This window comes from Pristiophorus japonicus, chromosome 20 (genome assembly GCF_044704955.1).
Source record: "Pristiophorus japonicus isolate sPriJap1 chromosome 20, sPriJap1.hap1, whole genome shotgun sequence".
NCBI lineage: Eukaryota > Metazoa > Chordata > Chondrichthyes > Pristiophoridae > Pristiophorus > Pristiophorus japonicus.
The window spans coordinates 18,513,470-18,527,060 of record NC_091996.1 but is presented as its reverse complement, the minus strand read 5'-3'; the positions used below and the strand labels follow the sequence as shown (position 1 = coordinate 18,527,060).

General features: G+C 47.9%; 1 long non-coding RNA gene across 1 annotated transcript in view; it reads left to right on the top strand.

Moving 5' to 3' along the window:
* Window positions 1-1,376: 1,376 nt before the first annotated feature.
* Window positions 1,377-13,591, top strand: part of LOC139233197 (uncharacterized) — a 39,260-nt gene continuing 27,045 nt past the window's right edge. Inside the window, exon 1 of the long non-coding RNA XR_011588157.1 lies at window positions 1,377-1,489. This is a non-coding gene — a long non-coding RNA (uncharacterized lncRNA). The remainder of the gene's footprint in view (window positions 1,490-13,591) is intronic.

Genomic DNA, 13,591 nt, shown 5'->3' with positions numbered 1-13,591 from the left:
GGCTTATATACCTGTCTCTTGCAAGTGCACCCCTGGTGGTAAGGTATGCTGGTGGTTACAGGTCATATCTTATTACAGTCATGTATAGCATGTTGGGATACAGTTATATATAATAATGTAAGATACATGACAACTCAGAATCAGAATCATATACGTAATGTAATAAACATGAACAAACAAACTATCGGCCCATTTGGATCTGTTTGCCCCAGGCCCATCAGGCCCTTAACCTGGCCCTGTCGGTGGTAGAAGTCGTGAGTTTGGGAGATGCTGCCGAAGAAGCCTGGGCGAGTTGCTGCAATGCGTCCTGTAATTCTCTCTCTGTCGACTGTTTCTAGGCTAGGGTATCTCTCTCCCTCATGTACCAACAACTCATGGCAACTCAGGATGGGCAATAAATGCCGGCCTTGCCAGCATTTCCCAGATCCCAAGAGTTAATTAAAAAAAAATTACGGATTGCATGATTCCCTGTGTTCAGTTACAGGTAACAGATAAAATAAAAATAGCTCACTGATGCCTTATTACCTTTGTTACTCTCTCTGACCCTTCCTGACCCACTCTGCTTATTTTTACCCAAAACTCTGCTCTGCTCCAGAGCCTTGACAATTCTCTTGTTGCTTTTAAATGTACTCTTTTCTGAATCGTCGCCCCCGCAACCCTTCATTAGTTTAAACCCCAGTCTACTGGCCTAGTTATTCGGTTCGACAGGGCACTGGTCCCAGCGTGGTTTAAGTGGTGAATTAAATCCTGTTAACATTTTAAACACCCCGATTAGATCATCCCTCAAGGGATTACCATCCAGATTTATCCAACCTGTCCTCATAATTTTACCCTTTTAGCCCCGCGCCATTTCTGGTGAATCAGCCAAAATATCCTACGTGAGGTGCGATGCCCAGAATACAGATGTGGTCTCACCAAGACTCTGTACAACTGAAGCATAACTTCCACTCCTTGTATTCCAGTCCCCATGAGATAAAGGCCACCATTCCATTAGCCTTTTTGATTGGGTTTTTGTTGTACCTGTGCACTAACGTTCAGTGATTTGTGTACACGGTTCCATAAATCCCTGCTCCTCCATGGTTCTAGTTTCTCACCGTTTAGGAAATACTCCGATTTATCTCTTGCCGATCCAAAAATGAATGACCTTACATTTCCCCACATTGAACTTCATTTGCCGCTCTGGGGCCAAAATTCCCTCGATAACGCTGCCCGTTACCGCCGGCGATGGACGGCTGACGGGCGGCAAAGTCCGACCGTCGGCGGGGAACGGCGTCCACGCCTCCGTACAAATGGAGTTGGCCGTTGGGGGAGGCGCCACGAGGTAACGCTGCACCCTCTAACGCCACCCACGTGGTGACGTCATCCGGCCTGCAGGGGCGATATTTGCGTTTCCACGTTTCCACGGTGACCTCACCAGCAGACATCCGTACAAGCTACAGAAAGTGGTGTGAACATAGCGGATCTCGGGCGGAATCGCCGAGAGAACAAGGTAGGTTTTTTTTCTTTATTTATTTTAGCATTTATGTATTTATTGTACCAGTGGGGAAGTGTGTGTGTGTGTGTGTGTGTGTGTGGGGGGGCTCGGAGAAGTTTGCATTTTTTTTTCTCTCGTATTTCCACCTTGCAGGCCGGCAGCCTCCCATCGCAAAATGGAGTCGGCCTCCTGAGCGCCCGGCTCGTTGGCCCCCGAGGATGAGTTGTGCAACGCCACTTTTAGTGCTACTCTCTCATCTTTGGGCGTCAAAATTCAATTTGGCAGTTTAACCTCACGCCCGGCGGTTAAATCAGCACTCAGACGGTGACACCGCCTCAAAAACGACCATAACCAATTTCCACCCCTCTATCTATCCGTGTCCCTCGTAGCTTCCTGCTCCTATCTGCACTGCCTACTGTGCCTCCCAAGTTAGTGTCATCTGCAAATTTTGACCTACAACACTCTATTCCTTCATCCAAGTCATTGATAAATATAGTGAAAAGCTGAGGCCTCGGCACAGACCCCTGGGGAACACCATTTGTCATGTCCTGCCAATCAGAGTAAGTACCATTTGTCCCTACCCTTTGTCTCCTAGCTCCCAACCAATTTCCAACCCATGCGACACGGTTGTCTCTAATTCCAATCCCCCCCTCCCTCCTGGGACTTACCCGAGGGCTGGTGCTGGTGAGGTGGGTGGATCTTTTTGCTCGGACGAGCTCCCTGTGGGGGTGACCGGCTCACGTCGAGTATGCTAATGAGGCCCCAGGAACCGATTTCCATCGATGCTCGGGCTGCCCGGTTCGAGCGCACGACGCTAGTCACACAGCGCCCAGCCGGGCTCTGTTTTTTCGACTGGGGTCTGTGCATCCCCCCTCTTCCCCCGCCACACACTTGGCAGCCATGCCTTCAGGCACCCAGGCCCCTCCCTTTGCTGCCATGCTTTAAACCCACCTCTTTGAACAAGCTATTGGTCACCCCTCCTAACATATATTAACGACTTGGAGGAAGGGACTGAGTGTAACATAGTCAAGTTTGCTGACGATACAAAGATGGGAGGAAAAGCAATGTGTGAGGAGGACACACAAAATCTGCAAAGGGACATAGACAGGCTAAGTGAGTGGGCAAAAATTTGGCAGATGGAGTATAATGTTGGAAAGTGTGAGGTCATGTACTTTGGCAGAAAAAAATCAAAGAGCAAGTTATTATTTAAATGGAGAAAGATTGCAAAGTGCTGCTGTACAGCAGGACCTGGGGGTACTTGTGCATGAAACACAAAAGGATAGTATGCAGGTACAGCAAGTGATCAGGAAGGCCAATGGAATCTTGGCCTTTATTGCAAAGGGAATGGAATATAAAAGCAGGGAAGTCATGCTACAGCTAAAAAAAAGTATTGGTGAGGCCGCACCTGGAATACTGCGTGCAGTTTTGATTTCCATATTTACGAAAAGATATACTTGCTTCGGAGGCAGTTCAGAGAAGGTTCACTAGGTTGATTCCGGGGATGAGGGGATTGACTTATGAGGAAATGTTGAGTAGTTTGGGCCTCTATTCATTGGAATTCAGAAGAATGAGAGGTGATCTTATCGAAACGTATAAGATTATGAGGGGGCTTGACAAGGTGGATGCAGAGAGGATGTTTCCACTGATAGGGGAGACTAGAACTAGAGGGCATGATCTTAGAATAAAGGGCTGCCCATTTAAAACAGAGATGAGGAGAAATTTCTTCTCTGAGGGTTGTAAATCTGTGGAATTCACTGCCTCAGAGAGCTCTGGAAGCTGGGACATTAAATAAATTTAAGACAGAGATAGACAGTTTCTTAATGTGGGAAAGGTGGCAGGTAATCTGTGCACAGCAAGATCCCAGACACAGTCTCACAGTGTGGTCAGTGTGTTAATGTGGGAAAGGTGGCAGGTAATCACCAGTTCAAACTGTCACAGGAGCATCCAGTCGTGCCCCGGTAACTGCCCCCAAAGGAAGTGGAATGTGGGAAATTGCACTCCGCTTCCATTGAGAGGGGGTAAGGCCAATTCTGCGGCGGGAGCAGGACTTCCACGCTGGGAGCTAAAATTCCCTGCCCCAGAAGGTTACCGCCCCCAAGCTGGGAGCCTGTGCGGGGAGGCAGAGGGAAGATGAGGGGAGACGGGGGCGGGGCATGGAGGGGAGAGTGGTGGAGGTGGGGGGGGGTGGAGAAACCCAGGGAGGGGGACAGGAGGGGCCACATTGCAGCGGAGGTCTGTGGGGGCGAAGTGTGTTGGAGGGGCAGGTCTGGGGGCTCTGTGCCTTGGTGCGGGGAGTGTTCAGAGTTGGGTGGACGGGTTGACTGCGCAGATGGCGGTTGGTGGATGTGGTGTGGTTGGCGTCGCGGGGGCGTGGCTCCGGGGTGGCCGGGGCTGGGGGCTCGACATCTGGGGGTGTTCGGCATTTGGGAAGGGTTCTGACGGGACGGGGCGGGTTGGGTGCTGGGGGAGTGTTCCCGGTGTTGGGTGGGTCCGGAGCCGGGGGAGGGGGGGAAGGGGCACGCTCTTGGGATGGGGGGGGCTGTTTGGGGCTGGGATTGGGAGAGACTTTTTCACTCGGGGAGTTGTTGGCCTGTGGGGTTCCCTGCCGCGGAGAGTTGTTGATGCCAGTTCATTGGATGTGTTTGGGAGGGAGTTGGATGTGGTCCTTGCGGCTGGGGGGGGGGGGGGGGGAGGTGCTGGGGTGGGTGATCAGCCATGATCTTGTTGAATGGCGGTGCAGGCTCGAAGGGTCGAATGGCCTACTCCTGCACCTATTTTCTATGTTTCTATTAACCAATAAGGGAATAAGGGGTTATGGGGAGCGGGCTGGGACGTAGAGCTGAGTCCATGATCAGATCAGCCATGATCTTATTGAATGGCGGAGCAGGCCTGAGGGGCTGTATGACCTACTCCTGTTCCTATTTCTTAAGTTCTTATGTTCTTATAGCCTTTGTTGGCTCGGCATCCGTTGTTTTTGATTGTGCCTCCTTGAAGCGTGAGGGACATTTCTCTATGTTACAGACGCTATATATGTAATGTATTGTCACATGGTTTGTCACATGGTTTAGTCTGAGCATGCTCAGTTCACTTTGACCTAATAAAGCAAGCACATGGCCTGGCAACTCATCCTGTCTCTGTCCTTCATTTGTTCTACAAAGTAGATTATATTTTGGCGACAAGGATGGAATAGAAACAGGATCTTTTGAGGTTGGAACCAAAACAAAACAGCCCAAAAATTGGTTCAACTCCAAAACCTGCAGCAAGGAGATCAGGAATCCACCGCAAACCTGTTATTAAACTGGATTTGTAGTTCATTTAAAAGAAAAACAGCCAGGGCTTTTTTTTGTGTGGTACATCATCATGTAGTGCTGGGAAAGGTGGGACCATTGTTTTGTTGTATATGAGAGAGGAATACATACATGGTTTTAAAGGGGAAATCAGTGTTACGTATTATCACATGGTTTGTCACATGGTTTCGTCTGAGCATGCTCAGTTCGCTCTGGTCTAATAAAGCAAGCACATGGCCTGGCAACTCATCCTGTCTCTGTCCTGCATTTGTTCTACCCGAGTATATTACCATATATATATCCAAGCTGCTGTTGATGGCGCTGCAATATCCAGACTGTTGCAGCAACACTCATCATCATCATAGGCAGTCCCTCGAAATCGAGGAAGATTTGCTTCCACTCCAAAAATGAGTTCTTCGGCGACTGCACAGTCCACTACAGGAATTACAGTCTCTGTCACAGATGGGACAGATAGTGGTTGAAGGAAGGGGTGGGTGGGGAGTCTGGTTTGCCTCACGGTCCTTTCGCTGTCTGCACTTGGTTTCTGCATGCTCTCGGCGACGAGACTCGAGGTGCTCAGTGCCCTTCTGGATGCACTTCCTCCGCTTAGGGCGGTGGGGATGTTGCATTTTATCAAGGAATTTAGCGTCCTCGACCAGGCCAACGTCCCCAGCATCGAAGCACTGACCACACTCGACCAGCTCCGCTGGGCGGGCCACATTGTTCGCATGCCAGACACGAGACTCCCAAAGCAAGCGCTCTACTCGGAACTCCTTCACGGCAAGCGAGCCCCAGGTGGGCAGAGGAAACGTTTCAAGGGCACCCTCAAAGCCTCCTTGATAAAATAAAAAATCAACACTAACATCACTCACAATCTAAATAGGATAGAAACAAATGGTGAAAATATGCCATTTCCCTTCCTTTGGTAATTAGGTGCCCCAAAAATCCAGATTAATTTGAACTCTGTCAAACAATTGAATAAGATATTAAAGCCAGGTCCTGTGCAACTTTTTTTTTATAGGATGTGGGCATTGCCAGCAAGGCCAGCATTAATTGCCCATCCCGAATTGCCCCTCGAGAATGAGGTGGTGAGCCACCATTACAGAGGAGCATATTAAGAGTCAGCCACATTGCTGTGGGTCTGGAGTCACACATAGGCCAGACCGGGTAAGGGCGGCAGATTTCCTTCCCTAAAGGACATCAGTGAACCAGTTGGGTTTTTCCGACAATCTGGTAGTTTCATGGTCACCATTACTGAGACTAGCTTTTTATTCCAGATTTATTTATTAACTGAATTTAAATTCCCCAGCTGCCGTGGTGGGATTTGAACTCACGTCTCCGGATCGGTAGTCCAGTGACATAACCGCTGCTCTACCCGCTGCTTCAATTGGACATAAAAGACCCTACTTCACTTTTTGTGGGTTGTTCTCCCAGTGTCCTGGCAAACGTTTGTCCTTCAAATATCAACGTCATGACAGATTAACTGGTCCTTCATCTCAGCTGTTTCGTGGGATCTTGCTGTACGTAAAGTGGCTGCCACCTTTGTCTGCAAAACGGCCGTGACTACACTTCAAAGGTAATCTATTACCCGTGTAACACTGCGAGGACGTGAAAAGCCCCAGATAAATACAGTGTCTTTCTTACTTCTTTGAGTGGCCCCCACTTCAGTTGTAATTAAATACTTGACTCCATTGTGCGCCGTCTCCTATTAAAACTGTACCAGCTTCTGAATTAGTTCAACCAAATGACCGTGAAGCCTACTTATTACTTTGTATTTGTACACGTCCCATGTCAATGACATTTGAAATCCCAGCATAAAACCGGCACGTAGTTCTGCAATACAATCAGATCTTTATTTATACCTCCAGGACAGCATGAGTAGAATCACACGCAACACCGGGGCAATATTGGGAGAACGGTTACCATTTGGGAAAAGTAATTTAGTTTTCTTATTAAAAGCAGCAGCGGATCTTTGCCATTCATTATAAATTAGGAGCTGTACGTGCTTGAGCTAGTGTCCTAGTGCTGACTGGGATCGCCAGTGCTGCACTGAAACATCACAGCACAGCAAAAATCACAATATTAAAATCGTGATCAGAAGTCGGTTGTAAAATGCCACTGAGAAGTGCACTGTTCAAATGTTAAAAGCCAGAACCTGTTACATACTGCCTGACATCAGAATTCAGGCACCCCGTTAGCAGAAATCTTTTTAAAAGTCCTGTACCCTGTGTATTTGGCTCATTGAGTAGCCTGGGTTTAAAACTCATGCTTGAAGGTAGTGTAAGAAACAAAGAAAGATAGGAAGACTTGCATTTATATAGCGCCTTTCACGACCACCGGACGTCTCAAAGCGATTTACAGCCAACAAAGTACTCATGGAGTGTAGTCATTGTTGTTGTAATGTGGGAAACGTGGCAGCCAACTTGTGCACAGCAAGCTCCCACAAACAGCAATGTGATAATCACCAGATAATCTGTTTTTCTCTTATGTTGATTGAGGGATAAATATTAGCCAGGACACCAGAGATAACTCCCCTGCTCTTCTTCGAACTAGTGCCATGGGATCTTTTACATCCACCTGAGAGGGGAGACGGGGCCTCGATTTAACGTCTCATTCGAAAGAAATCTAGGTTGACACTCCAGTGCAGAGCTGAGGGAGTGCTGCACTGTCGGAGGTGCCGTCTTTCGGATGAGACGTTAAACCGAGGCCCCGCCTGCTCTCTCAGGTGGACATAAAAGATCCCGGGCACTATTTCGAAGAAGAGCAGAGGAGTTATCCCTGGTGTCCTGGCCAATATTTATCCCTCAATCAACATAGCAAAAAAACAGATTATCTGGTCATTATCACATTGCTGTTTGTGGGAGCTTGCTGTGTGCAAATTGGCTGCTGTGTTGCCTACATTACAACAGTGACTACACTCCAAAAGTACTTCATTGGCTGTAAAGCGCTTTGAGACATCCAGTGGTCGTGAAAGGCGCTATATAAATGCAAGTCTTTCTATCCGCATAACCCTCTATTCCCTTCTCCCTCATATGCTTGTCTGGCCTCTCCTTGAATGCATGCATACTATTCACTTCAACCATTCCCTGTGGTAGCGAGTTCCACAATCTCACCGCTCTTTGGGTAAAGAAGTTTCTTCTAAAGTCGGTGTTGGATTTCTTGGTGACTATCTTATATGGATGGCCTCTAGTTACGCTCTCCCCCACAAGTGGAAGCATTCTCTCTGTGTCCAGTCTATCAAAATCTTTCATAATTTTAAAGACCTCTATTAGGAAGAGGTGGGGTGGGGGATGGGGGTGAGGGGTGGAGGAAGGGGGGAGTGGTGAGGCACTCACACAGCGAGCGAGTATGGGCACCTCCGTGCAGCCAGGTTGAAAGCAGCATAAACAAACCTGCCCGACCCCCTGACATGGGCCGAGAAATGTTAGAAAGAATTCCCTGCAGCTTTAACATCCTTTTCTGTCCAATCCTTTGTTGCTGTTCAATGAGTGGAATATGTTTGTTTAAGTGATGACTGCTGACAGAATTCAAGAGAAAGGTTTACCTGTACGGGTTACGGAGAAGGACAGTGTCAGCCCATCGACTTCAAATGACTAAAATCCTTGAAGGATCTTCGATTAATGACTGTCCCCTGATTTTAAATCAGCTCCCTCACAATATCAGGTAGAGCAATGACTCTAGTTCAGTGCTACCCACTGACAGACATATTGCAAACGATAAACAGTTAAGATTGCCGGCAATTATATTTTCGTTCTTCGAAACTGATTTTGAAATGATGGGAAACTCCTTCAGGTACCTATAGGTATCAGTCTTGTGAGCCAGGAATTTCCGTCAATATGATTATTTGGACCACCTTCAGAAGAAAGTAGGAACCCTACAGTTTAAGAAATTGGCTGAGTGAATTGAGTTCATGGTTATTGAAGAGGCTGAAGGTCCTGCCACAGTTGTCCAGTGTACAGATAAACTCGCAAAGCACAAACAAGATCATAGGAATTGGACCTTATGATGTTCATTTTGTTCTGTTTACTCCTGGTTACTTTGTTTTGTTTTATGACCAATGCACCACGTGTGAAGGATATGTGGAGTGAACCGCTGTATGTAGGAGGGGACAAAGACTTGCATTTATATAGCGCCCTGTCACATTGCTGTTATGTATGCAATAAAGGTTCAAACTGAGTACTGTTTAACTAAGCAAGGTACAACCTTGCTTCTGCTTTATTTTGGCCCAAAGTGTCTGACTCACAAAATGGCCGGCCTTTTATACCAGAGCAGCACCATGTGTGTGCTGCTCAGTGGCCTCCAGCAATGACACCATCTAGTGGCTACAACCAGCATGTACATACATGACAATACCCTCCCCTGAGATCTTATCACAGTCTTTCACAGGTTGAGACGGTCCGGTGCTTTACGCTCCCGGGTTGACCGTCTCAGTTCGATTCTGGCCTTGGGTGAATGTGCGGAGTCTGTTGTGGCTGGAGGCTGGATGGCTGACTTGTTGGGGTGGCAGTGGCCATGTCAGGAATTGAAAGTCCATTTTTATTGAACAAGTCCATGCTGGAAATTCCGGGTTCACTGATGACCCTTGAGTCCACTGAAGGCTGCTGGTAGGTTGGTTGGTCGTCGACGGTTTCTTCGTCCGACTGCTCTGGCTCGTCTGTGTGCCTCAGCTTTGTTTGATCCATGTGTTTCCTGCAAGTTTGCCCATTCTTGAGCTTAATAACAAATACTCTGTTGCCTTCCTTGGCCATGACCGTACCAGCGATCCATTTGGGACCCTGATCATAATTCAACACATATACAGGATCATTCACAGAAATCTCGCGTGACACAGTTGCGGGATCGTGGTACCCTTGTTGACTCTGTCTTCTGTTTTCAACATGATCACTTAAATCCAGGTGTACAAGAGATAACTTGGTCTTAAGACCTCTTTTCATCATGAATTCAGCAGGCGAGACACCTGTGAGTGTGTAGGGTCTTGTCCTGTAACTCAGCACTATGCAAGACAAGGAGGTCTGCAGTGACCCTTGGGTTACTTTCCTCCTGCTTTGCTTAATAATTTGTATTGCACATTCTGCTTGCCCATTGGACGCAGGCTTGAACAGTGCTGAGCTTACATGCATTAAGTTTTACAAACTCCTGAAACTCCTGACTGGTGAAGCACAACCCATTGTCGCTCACCACTATGTCAGGCAGACCATGTGCCGTGAACATGACATTGAGATTCTTTATGGTTGCCGTGGACTTACTGGATGACATGATTATGCATTCTATCCACTTTGAATAAGCATCCACCACCACTAAATACATCTTGTCCAGGAAGGGACCTGCAAAATCTACATGGCTCCTGGACCAAGGTTTGGATGGCCATGACCACAGACTCAGCGGTGATTCCGCTGGTGCTTTGCTGAGCTACATGCAGGTGTTGCACTGATGCACGCATGCTTCCAGCTCAGAATCAATTCCTGGCCACCATACATGGGACCTGGCGATGGCCTTCATCATCACTACACCAGGATGTATGCTGTGTAACTCACGCACAAACTTCTCTCTCCCTTTCTTAGGCATTACAACTCGATTGCCTCACAATATGCAATCTGCTTGAATAGACAGTTCATCCTTGCGACGAATGTATAGTTTGGCCTCCTCGCACATTTGCTTGGGTATGGCAGACCAATCTCCTTTGAGATTGCAACCCTTTACCACCGATAATATCAGGTCTTGGCTGGTCCAGGTCTTAACTTGTTGAGCCGTGACAGGGATACCTTCACTCTTAAAAGCATCCATGATTAACATTAAATATGCCGGTTGTGGCGTTTCCACCTCTGGTGTGGGCAATGGCAACTGGCTTATAGAAACATAGAAAATAGGTGCAGGAGGAGGCCATTCGGCCCTTCGAGCCTGCACCGCCATTCAATGAGTTCATGGCTGAACATGCAACTTCAGTACCACATTCCTGCTTTCTCGCCATACCCCTTGATCCCCCTAGTAGTAAGGACTCGAAGCATCGGCAAATTACATAATCATAGGCAGATAATGTCAGTGCCCACCTTTGGGTGCGAGATGAAACGTTGGTATTGATACGTTTGCTCTCGGAAAAGAACAAAATGAGCGGCTTGTGATCGGTCTCTAAATCAAACCTCCGACCGAACAGGTATTGATGCATCTTTTTAACACCGTACACACACTCTAAAGCTTCTTTTTCTACCATACTGTAGGCTCTTTCTGCTTTAGACAAACTTTTGGATGCATACGCTGTTATGTATTTAACTCCTTGCAACCTGTATCACACTAACACCAGAGGGCCCACCTGTTGGAGTCCCAAGGGATCCCAGCTTCCCTTGGGATCACGGTATATAAGCAGGCCACCCACGAGGTACCTGCACTCTGGAGTCTTAATAAAGGAGCTAAGGTCACACTTGCTCATTGTTCACAGTACTCAGTTATTATGAACGCATCAATTGACGACGAGTTAATGAACAACCGCGCGAAAATGCAAAGAAAAGTTGGTATCCTGGAGAAGTTGAGAGGCCTTCGTGGAGAGACTCGACCAATAATTTTGACCAACGAGCTGGAAGGGGGCGAGAATGCTGTGAAACGAAGGGCGATCCTCCTTACTGTGTGTGGGGCAACAACCTATGGCCTCATGGTTTTCACGTCAGTAGGTCTGATGCCATCAGTGGCGATTTTCCTCCCGAGGAATTCGACCTCCGGTGCCATGAAGACGCACTTCGAGCGTTTAAGTCTGAGTCCCACTCTGTCCAAACGCAGTAGAACCTCTTCCAGGTTGTTCAGATGTTCCTTGGAGTCACGACCGGTGATCAGGATGTCATCTTGGAGCACGATGGTTCTGGGAATGGACTTCAGTAGACTTTCCATATTCCTCTGGAATATTGCTGCAGCTGAGCGAATTCCAAACGGGCACTTGTGGTAAATAAACAGTCCTTTGTGTTTGTTAATGCACGTAAGTGTCTTCGACGTTTCGACCAACTCCTGCGTCATATAGGCCGACGTCAAGTGCAGTTTTGTGACCGACTTCCCTCCGGTTAGTGTCGCAAACATGACGGTAATGGGTACTGATCTTGTTTCGAAACCCTGTTGATCGTAGCCTTGTAATCTCCACAGATTCTGACTGTGCCATCACTTTTCAGCACAGGAACAATGGGGCTGGCCCATTCATTAAATTCGACCGGTGATATGATCCCTTATGCTGGAGCCTGCCCAGTTCAATTTCGACCTTCTCCCTCATCATATATGGCACTGCCCGAGCTTTATGATGGATGGGTCGTGCATCTGAGTCCATGTGGATCTGCATCTTGGCTCCCGTGAAGTTGCCGATACCCGGTTCGAACTTGCTCAATACTTGGACACATGTATCTTCCTCCTCCGACAGCTCCTTTATGTCGTTCCAGTCGCAGCTGATTTTCTCCAACCAGTTCCTGCCAAGCAGCATTGGGCCATTGCCTGGAACAATCCACAGCGGTAACTCGAACTGCACCGTTATACGACACATTAATTTGTGCACTGCCAATCACCTTTATCAGTTCTTTGGTGTATGTGCGCAGCTTGGCGTTGACAGGGCTCAGCCTGGGCCTCGCAGTCTTAGTATCCCACAGCTTATTAAATGCCCCCTCGTTCATGATCGATTGACTCGCCCCTGTGTCCAGTTCCATCGATACCGGTATCCCGTTAAACTTCACATTAATCAAAATTGGTTTACTCTTGGTTATGAAAGAGTACAGTCCATACACTTCCTCCTCTGGCATCTTGGATTGCGTATCCGGATCCGCGCTAGTCTGACTCCCATCCTCCACGTGGTGTGTCACAGCTCGCTTGCTCATCTGCAGACACTTGCACTGGAGATGCCCCACTCTCAGACAGCCTTTGCAACTATATTGCTTAAATCGGCACTGATTTCCCCCACAATGCCAACACAGAGAAGTCGGATACATTCCCGCTGCCGGACTTTGGGCAGCCACAGGTTTCGCGAACGCAGCTGGATAGGCCCTGCCATGTGCCGCTCTGCCGAACACCAAATCAATCGCATTTACAGTACTTGCCGAGGTTCGGTTCCTCACCGCAATTTGCTTTAGACTCTGTCCATCGTCATACATGATTGGGCGATCTGGATGGCCCTTTTTAAATCCAACTCCTCCACCGCCAGAAATTTGCACAGAATCACCTCATGGTTGATACCGATAACAAAGAAGTCCCGCAGCATGTCTTCCATCACCGAACTTGCACAGTCCCGCTAGACGTCTCAAGTCGGCAACGAATTCCGCCGCACTCTGGCCCTCCAATCGAACGTGTGTATAAAACCTGTATCTCGAGATGATGATGCCGTCGTCTGGCTTAAGGTGCTCCCGTACCAATGTACACAACTCCTCGTACGTTTTCTCTGTTGGATCACTAGGCATGAGTAGATTCTTTATCAAATCTTTGAACCACACACAGTGAGGAACACAGCTCGACGCCGATCTGCATCGTCGACCCCCTTCATTTTGTTGGCCACGAAGTACTGGTTCAAATGGCTCACAAAGTCTGCCCAACCTTCTCCCTCCACGAATCGCTCTAAAAATCCAATCGTGCTCATTTTGCAAACAAAGGTTCTTGTATTCTCGTCGACAAATGTTATATATGCAATAAAGGTTCAAACTGAGTACTGTTTAACTAACCTTGCTTCTGCTTTATTTTGGCCCAAAGTGTCTGACTCACAAAATGGCTGGCCTTTTATACCAGAGCAGCACCATGTGTGCTGCTCAGTGGCCTCCAGCAATGACACCATCTAGTGGTTACAACCAGCATGTACATACATGACAATTGGGAAGACTGA